The following is a 9,212-nucleotide window of genomic DNA, read 5'->3' on the forward strand; positions in this document are numbered from 1 at the left end:
ATCCAGAAATATATTGATATTTACTAATTTAATTTGTTATGAATTACATAAAAGAGAGTGCATAATGTGTTGGACCCTTATAACTTATGATTAAAAGAGTGATAATATCTTTAAAAAAATTATTTGAATTAAATAAAATTATTTTATTGTGAGGTTTATTTTTTCTAGAAGTTTAAGCAGTTAAACTTTTTAATTATACTACAAAAATTATAGCACATGTGCATGTAAATTTTGACGAACAAGTTGAACTATATAACATAGCCTACTTAGAATGTACATAACACTCAAGTTCAATATTGATGGTTATTAAACATTAATAAAAATAAGTAGTATCTGCACCAACACCATCCTTTATGCTAGAATATGATAGTTATAATGAAGGATTATGAATGATGTAATATATGAGTACTTTCACTAATATAAAGTAATATCTCTTCCTTCTCTTTCTCCCCACACATCTATTAAGATGATAAGAAATTAACCATAATTATATTTATTTGAAAATAAAATTTAACTAACATCATCTAGATCATTCAATAACAAGAGCTCTTGGCGAGATGGAGTTCGTGCCTTTGAGCTAACAATGATAAAATATTGTATTTTTTGAAAATGTATTTTCCAATTAGGGTGTCAATTGTTATTGATCTATTATTTATTTGGTTATTAATTAAAATTTATTTAAATAAAGTCAATATTTCTTGTAAAATTTAAAAGTTTATAAATTTATAAAATAAGTTTTTAATGAAATATTACAATGAAAATGATACTTTTAAATGAAATAATAGATGTTTAAAATATACTAATAAAAAGTTCCCATTTGTGTGCTTGTGTGAGAAAATTTGACTTGTGAATTTGGAATGGCTAAATAAGCAAGTCATATATCTATTTAACTATTGGTCCCTAAAATTGAATTGCCTTAAGCTCTCATGAATGAATAATAATTTACACCCATTTAACAAACATAAACATAAAATAGAAACAATGTACAAAATAGTTAAAATAAAATTCATAAAGGCAGACTTAGAATTTACTTATATTTTATTTATATTTCAGATCATTCCAATATTTTGAAAATTAAAAATTAAATTTATCATCATACTGATTGAATGAGAATATAAAATTTGAACATCTACAACAATGTCAACACATGCTTTCAATTTATTTAAAATAAATTTGAGCTTTTATTTCTTAATTGAAATTGCACGAATGTAATCATTAGATTATAGATCATCAAATAATTCAAAATATTTATAATTAACATCATAGGCGTTTCCTTATTTGAAGAGTGAGGAGCTAAAATTGTCATCCAATGGTTGGAAATAGTGTAGGGGTAATGACTACCATTGAAGTCATCTCCAACATTCATTAATTCTTACCATCTTTTTTATCTCTTTGGAATGCGTATTTTCACCACTTTATAGGTGATCATGCTTCAAGCTCGTACCTTTTTCTGTTGGATTTTATCGTAGGATTTGGTTTTGAGGATGAGGGATTTGTGTGACTAGGGTTTTTGCTCTAGTTAAGATGTGTAGTCTATGGGGAGTGATTAAGGAGATCTTGAGGCAGTTGTGTGAGAGGATATAGTAGGAAAAAACCCTAAAAATCTCTATGTGATGGTTTCCCATGTGAATTTTACAAAGCTCTATAGGATGACATTTTTCCTAATATGCATTTGGTATATATGAAGAAGCATACAATTCTCATTGCATAGGGAGCATTATTTATAAGAGTAATATAAAATTCATACCTAAAGCTAGTGATTATGAAGACATATGCAATTGTAGGCCGATCACTTTGTTGAATGTCTCTTACAAGATCATTGCCAAGGCTCTCAACCTTAAAATCTAGCATCTGCTCCCACATATTGTTCATCTTGAACAAACTAGTTCCTTTAAATCATGATATATTTTGGATAATATTATTGTTGTGTGGGAAGGTATGGAGTGGACTCATCAATCCAAACTATAGGCCTTGTTTCTTAAGATTGATTTTTCCAAAGCCTATGACTGGATTGAATGGCCTTTCATTTTGACCATGCTTCAAGCCCTGAGGTTTGGCCCAGTCTTTCTATAATCGGTTCAAATGCTTTTTGGTGATGCCTCTGTTTGTATTACCATAAATGGCCAGCAATATGAAACTTTCAGGCTCTATAGATCTATCCATCAAGGTTTTCCTTTAGGGCCTTCTCTTTATGTTTTTGCAGCTGAAGGGTTAGGCTATCTTCTTGCCAGCACTATCTCTCAGGGTCTTGTGCATGGCATAACTCTCCCAGATTCCACTACGTAGCTTGTGAATGGCCATTTTGTAGATGACTCCTTTCTCACCCTCTTGGAGGATGAAGATAATATTTCCAATGCTTTACAATACTTGGATACTTTTTGCCTTTCCTTTAGGTTTGCTATTTAATGGAACAAGACCCTTTGCTATAGACAATCCTTCTTGTCAAGCCCTTAATGGTTGTAGGGTTATGGGTGGAAATGGGTTTAGCATGGAAAAATATTTCAATTTTTGGGCATTCCTTTCTATTTTTAAGCTTCCCCTATGGAGTTGTGGAATGTTTTCATGGCATAGATTGAGAAGAAATTGGACTATATATTGGATTACCAAACCTCTCTTTCTTGCAAGAAAATTTTAGATCTGTTCTAAAGTGTTGGTTGCTACACATGTCTATTATTCATTATGGTTTCCCCTTCCAAAGCTTCATACCTCAAGCTTGAATGCCTCCTAAGGGATTTCCTCTGGACCTCTGATGTTGTGCATCATGACTTTTATAGAGTTGCCTGGGACTTTTATGTCTGCCCAAAGACTCTTGTGGTCTTGCACTGCTCCACTCGCAAATAGGGGATTTCCCTCTATGCTAAGTGGGTCATTTGGGCTCTCATTGGAAATGAGGCCTAGAAAATCATGTTGTGCTATTGCATTTCTTTAGGCTTTCTGGTTAATAGCCAGCCTAAAAGAGGATTGGCTTTCAAACCCTTATCATGACTACTAAACTAGTGTAGATTTAGAGCACCTTTGTTGCCAAAAGAATTTGGAAAGCCTGAGAAGCCATCAAGTCATGGCTTCATTGGGAAAGAAACGGGTACAGAGATGGGCTCTGTATGAAACTGAAAAATTTGTGGTGGTCTCCCTTGTTTTTTGCTAAAGGTGTTCCATTTGCTAAAATTCAAGGAGCTAGAGTGTTGCACTTATTTTGAAGGGGAATCAAGACACCCAAAGATCTCTTTTCTAGGTTTAATATGAGTCTTTGCTCATGGGTGGACCTACAGGTGTAGTTCAAGCTTATCTGTCCAAATTGATAGACAATTGATCTTCTAGTTTCTACGGTTCCTCCCCATCTATTGCACAAGCTTGGTATTCATTCATCTCGCCCATGGTGGAAAGATTGGAAGTTATATCCTACCACTCCTTTGACCAGTTACAAACCAAAGTTGGGATATTAGTGGTTGGTTCCTCACCTTCTGATGGTCGACACTCTCAACCAGTGTTGGCATTTGTAGTCCTCTCATAGGACTTGGAGTCTTGTATTTTGCACAGTTTTGAAAACTATCATGGAGCCTAAAATAGTTCACTTTTCCTAGTATTTCCTTTTCAAGGGCTACCATTGGGCCCTTGAATCTGACATCTAGGCATCTTGGACCCTAGATGTTTGTTTTGTGGCCAACCAGAAAGTTTCCTACATACTTTTTTGTTCTACAGGTGAGGCCAAAATTATTGGCTCTGGATTCATGATTTTTTTAATCCTTTCTACCTAGAGGCCTTTACCTGGCCTATGGTTGTGTTGGGAGATTCAATTAAACTTCCTTTTAAGTACTCCTAGGTATGGCATGCTTTCAAAATGGGGATTTTATTTACTATTTGGAAAGACTGCAATGTTGTTTTATTCTCTCACAACTTTCTTGATATACATGTTGCTATGTACTCTAAAGCATGCATTTGTAATAATTTCTTGATGTAGATTCAAGTACAGATAGATAAGGTGATGCTAGAGGTATCTCACTTGTAGGAGCTTTTAACTCATTCAAGTAATGTCCCATGTACGATAGCTTAGGTACAACTGAATACTTTATCTAGTGATTATACTCATCCTCATCATTGTGGGAGAGGCTAAAGAAGTTTAGTGCATGGTTTTCATACTCCTAGGTTGTAGCCTTCTCACTGCTCTCCCAGTGGTGGTTTCAATGGTTGCCTCAATGGAGGATGGGTTTAGGTTTGTCCCCAATGGCTCCTCCCACTACGCCAAATGTGGGCTGGCCTTTTGCACACAAAGACCCTAAATGTGCTTTTCCTCGACTAGATTTAGCTATCTCTCTGCCCAGGCCAGAGGGAGTGAAAGAAACAGATGATGTTTTTACCACCCCTGCTAATGGTTAGGCTCCCCTTGATCCATTTTCCAACCCTAAAATTTTTTGGGCATCTGATGATAATTATCCTCTCTTGGCTAGCTCTACTCTTGCAACTTGAGGGGTTTCTTTATTATGTTAATGTTTTTTTATGAATAGTTGTCTTATCTAGCTATGTGCCAAGTGAACTCGTAGGGTGATCTTGTATCCTTGACCCCTTTTTTGTGAATATGTATATTTAATATTTAATTAATAAGAAAGTTCTATTCATCACAAGAAAGGGTAACCAATTTTTTCTATTTATTAAGCACGGGCACCCGTTTCCTTCATTTATTAAAATATAGGCAATCATTTCCTTCAGTTGCCCAAGCTACCTATCTCAACCATTTTCTTAAATTTTATATTTACTTCTTTTAATGGTGTTAGGGGCTTTTATTTTAAATTGGGAGCCAAGGGAAGAGAGAAATGAGAAAAAAGATAGAGAGAGAGCGCACACATTGAAATTGGAGCAATAGAAAATTTGGGAGATTCAAAGAGCTAAGAGCTTCAACCCAACTTCATTTCTCTACTCAAGTTTTTGTCATAGAAATTTAAATGACTATTTTACTTCTATCACTCCTCAAAAAATAAAAGAATTTTTGTTCTCTGAAATTCAATTGAATAAATTTTAACTATATGTATGTATCAGATATTTTTACTTTTTTTTTTTCAATTGTTCATACAATAACAACTTTAACTACAAGAATTAATTCGACTATATTTCTATTGAATTTGAAATGATTAGAATAAAGTGGAAGAATTTGAATAAACTACCTTCTCAAAATTGCACAAATTTTATTTCCTATATTTTGAGGCAGTTATTAATATTATTCTAGGGATAATAGTAAATTAGAACTCACACTTGTGAATTTATATTTAGAGTCAGTTTGAAATGAGTTGTGTTAAATGGATCATAGTGAGGCAAACACAAATTTATTTGGTTCATACAATTTCTATGATAAGAATTACATTTTGAATAGAGGACAATTGTAACTGTTTTACATGACAGTTTAATTTAGGATAGTTCAACGAAATAAGTCTTAGCCAACCAAAATTTACTCAAATTTATCATATAAACTTCATTTGCAATCCTTTTCAATAATTATCGCAACTAAACTTGAGGGCACTTTGTCCATGAAATTATACCTTTGTTGTGCACTGATTAAGTCCTTTGTTTGGCTAAATGAATTTTGAAATGAACATTTTTCTTGTGGTTGTTCTTTAGCCACCATAAGTGATGGTTTATAAGTAGTTCTATTTATTAGATTTCATTGTTTAATAAATGGATAAGGGAAGGGATATAGGTTATAATAGTTTTATAGAAAAATAAGGAATTTGAAATGCATGTTGAATAGGTAATTATTGTAGTTTTTATTTTAATTAAGCTAATTAAATTGTAATTTAAAATGATAGGAATGAGAAAATTAGAATGTCAGTATTCAATGATAAAGCTAGATTTATATAAAAATTATTATTTTTGTTCTTGGAAAAGTAGGTTTTTTTTTTCCAAGTTTTATTTCAATGCTAGTTATTTATTGATATTCAATGAACTAGAAGGAAGATGTCAACTTAATTCTATCTTAGTAGACTAAATGAAAAAGTGACTTTATTTAGTTATTGTAAGATGGTAGATCATCTCTATAAAAAAAAATTTAAAAGAAAATAATAAAAATAAATATTATAGATAATATGTATTATAATCTATTAGAAGTAGAAATGAATTAGAATACAGAGACAGTTTTTTGCAAGAATGTTAGAAATCATTCTATTAATTGCTTGATGTCAAAAGTGCTAAATTGTTTCTTATGATATACCTTTAGGGATTTATATTTTTTGTTATATATTTTAAATATTATTATTATTATTATTTTAAAAACCCCAAATGTCAAGAATGGATTAGAGTTGGTTCATAGTTACTTTTTTTCATGTTAGTGATTATATGGGAGGGGTGTTGAATGTAGAATAACAGGGAAGGGTAGAATTGGAAATGATGAACATTTCACTCTATCTACCTGTTTTAAATTATGGGATTAAGTTGTAATGTCCCCATCTTTTTAGCAACTCACTGGAGTTCTTAACCTTTACATTCTCTGAAGGCTAAGCGAAGAAATAAGGAGAAATTGATTAAATTAATTTCTTATAAAGTCATTAAAAAAATTAAAATTAAAAGGTGACTTTATATTTAATTAATTTAATATTTTAGAAGCACAATTAATAATTTTATTGCAAGGGAGAAGCTTCTAGAGAGTGCATTTTTTAGAAATACAATTAATTATTGTATTGGAGAGGGGGAGACTTCTAGAGAATGCAATTAAATAATATTTTGTTTCCTTCTAGAAGGATGAAGGAAAAGAATAAATAGAGGTGAGAGCTTCATTGTTAATCATCTAATTATTGTGAATTGCATTTGATATAAAATTGGAGAAGAAACTAATCTTTCCAATTTCAGTTAACCATTGGAGAACGTCAACTCTTCAATATTGCAACCATTTGAGGTGGTAATGTATCCATTGAATTTGGTATTTAGGAGAGCTTCAATTCAGGAGTTCTATTTGTGCTTAAATTAGAGCATCCATTTATTGTTGGCTGCTACAGTATGCAAGAACAATGCCGCACTACAGTACTTATGCTTGATTCATCTCCATCCTTGGGCATCACTATTACTAGGTTCCTCTTGTAGCTATTGGTAGTTAACATTGTAATTTGTTTTAGGGCATATGATTTTGCTGTGATAATTTAGAATCAGATTTTGGCATTACTATAGTTATTATTGTAAGCCATTTGTCATGGCAAACTCATAGCATCATTGTACATGAGAATGAATTCAATAAAGGAGATAAATTTTGCATACCATTTGTTTGACAAAATATCCATCTAATAGCATATAGGCACCCAATTTTATGAAAAATAAATTCCACGTTGCCTCAAATTTATTTCCCTAAAATTAGTAATAGCCTCTACCACCAATACCAATTTTCCCTCATCATCCAAGGGTGGAAGCATTGTAGAAGGAATAATATGATGTCCTAGTGCCTACTTGAGATGTGACCCATGAAAAATGTTGTGCACCTTGCTCTCTGCCAGAGAATCTAACTCATAAGCCACCTCTCCCACTTTTCTAATAATCCTGAATGGGCCATAGTATCATGACTTAAGTTTCTCACCACCACTCTTCTTGAGAGTGGATTGATGATAAGGCTACAACATAAGTTACACCATATATCCAACCTCAAAAGTATGCTCAGTCCTCTTCTGGTCTGCATAATGCTTCTATTGATTCTGTGCCTTGGTTATATTGTGGAATTTATTTTTCATTGATTAGTCAAATGTGTGTTTTGACCTTGACTCTATTTGACATTTTTGAGCTTTATTGAAATGGATGATGTGGAATGCTTAGTAGGATGTTAGTCCTTACATCTTATAAGATAATATTTAGTTGTTTGATTTTTTTCTTGTATTTCCTATTAAGAATAATCATACCTATTATAGCTAATGTTTATTTTTCTATTTTTTTGTTATATATGTGTAGAGATGAGGATATGCTGCGAAAAAATATAACTTCTGTATGTAAAGGGTTTCTAAGACTAAATGAAGGGTTGCAAAATACTCAGAATAAAGGGAACTCCATTTTCAAATTACTTTCATTGTTATTGAAAATTTAACTATATGTACTTTGAATTGTATTCAAGTATATTATATTGTTATTATTGCTTCATGTGAAGGAATGTTCTCATAGATGAACAATCAACAACATCATTCTTATGGAAATGTTTGTAGTATGATTATTCAAAATCATATTCATTCTATTATATTAATTAGAATGCTAAACACGAATGATAGTTTTGGGTACATAATGATTAAATCAGAAAATGAATTATATTATATGTATTTATATTAGTTACTCTCTTTGGAAATCAACTTGTATGAGCAGATATAATTTTGAACATTTTATTTTCAATATTATTGGGTCAAGTCTATAAATCTAAGGCTAGTCCTTCAATGACAACATAAAAAATGGATCATTTTAAATTATATGTGTGCATATAATCATTTGATAAATGCATAATTAGTGCTACTTTCTTGAGACATGTGTGCATAAGAAGAATGTTAGGGGTTAACTGAATGGGAAATATGTGTAAAGTTTGAGCACATATTTCATTTTTCAATGTATCTATTTATCAAGGTATTGTCCTTAGAATAAGCACAAGAATAAATTGAAAATATGATTAGTATACAAAATTTATAATTTGATTATCTTACATGTAAAATGCATGTGAATCCTAGATAGATTCTACATCTAAAAATTGTAGCATTGACACAAAATGTATGTGTAACATGTGATTTTAAATATCAAAGGATATCATCATTGTGTGCATGTAAATTTAATGCAACATACAATGTGTCATCATGAAAATATGTGTCATACATATTCTCCACGTTGAACTTAGAAAACAAACAGAAATTTAGTTTGCATGATAGGAACAAAGCAAAAGTGAATTTCATATGATTGAGGATGAAGGGTGTTAAGAAAAAATACTGTTGATAAGGTCAAGTGAATTTGGAGAAAATGGGGTGATCAACTTGCATAACCTACAATCATAGATCATAATAAGAATATTGTAATTTAACTTAACAGTATCAAATTTCCACAAGCCAATAGTAAATATCAATGTATTTCTAGATTTAGTTGTGTGTGTTTTCTGGATACTAAAAACACACATAATTGAATCCATAAATATTTTGATATTTACTAATTGAACTTGTTGTGAATTACATAAAAGAGTGCGCATAATGTGTTAGACCCTTCTAATTACAAGAGTGATAATATCT

The sequence above is a fragment of the Cupressus sempervirens genome, chromosome 8, assembly GCF_028749045.1.
Source record: "Cupressus sempervirens isolate cs-2001-9-10 chromosome 8, ASM2874904v1, whole genome shotgun sequence".
In the NCBI taxonomy this organism is placed as follows: domain Eukaryota; kingdom Viridiplantae; phylum Streptophyta; class Pinopsida; order Cupressales; family Cupressaceae; genus Cupressus; species Cupressus sempervirens.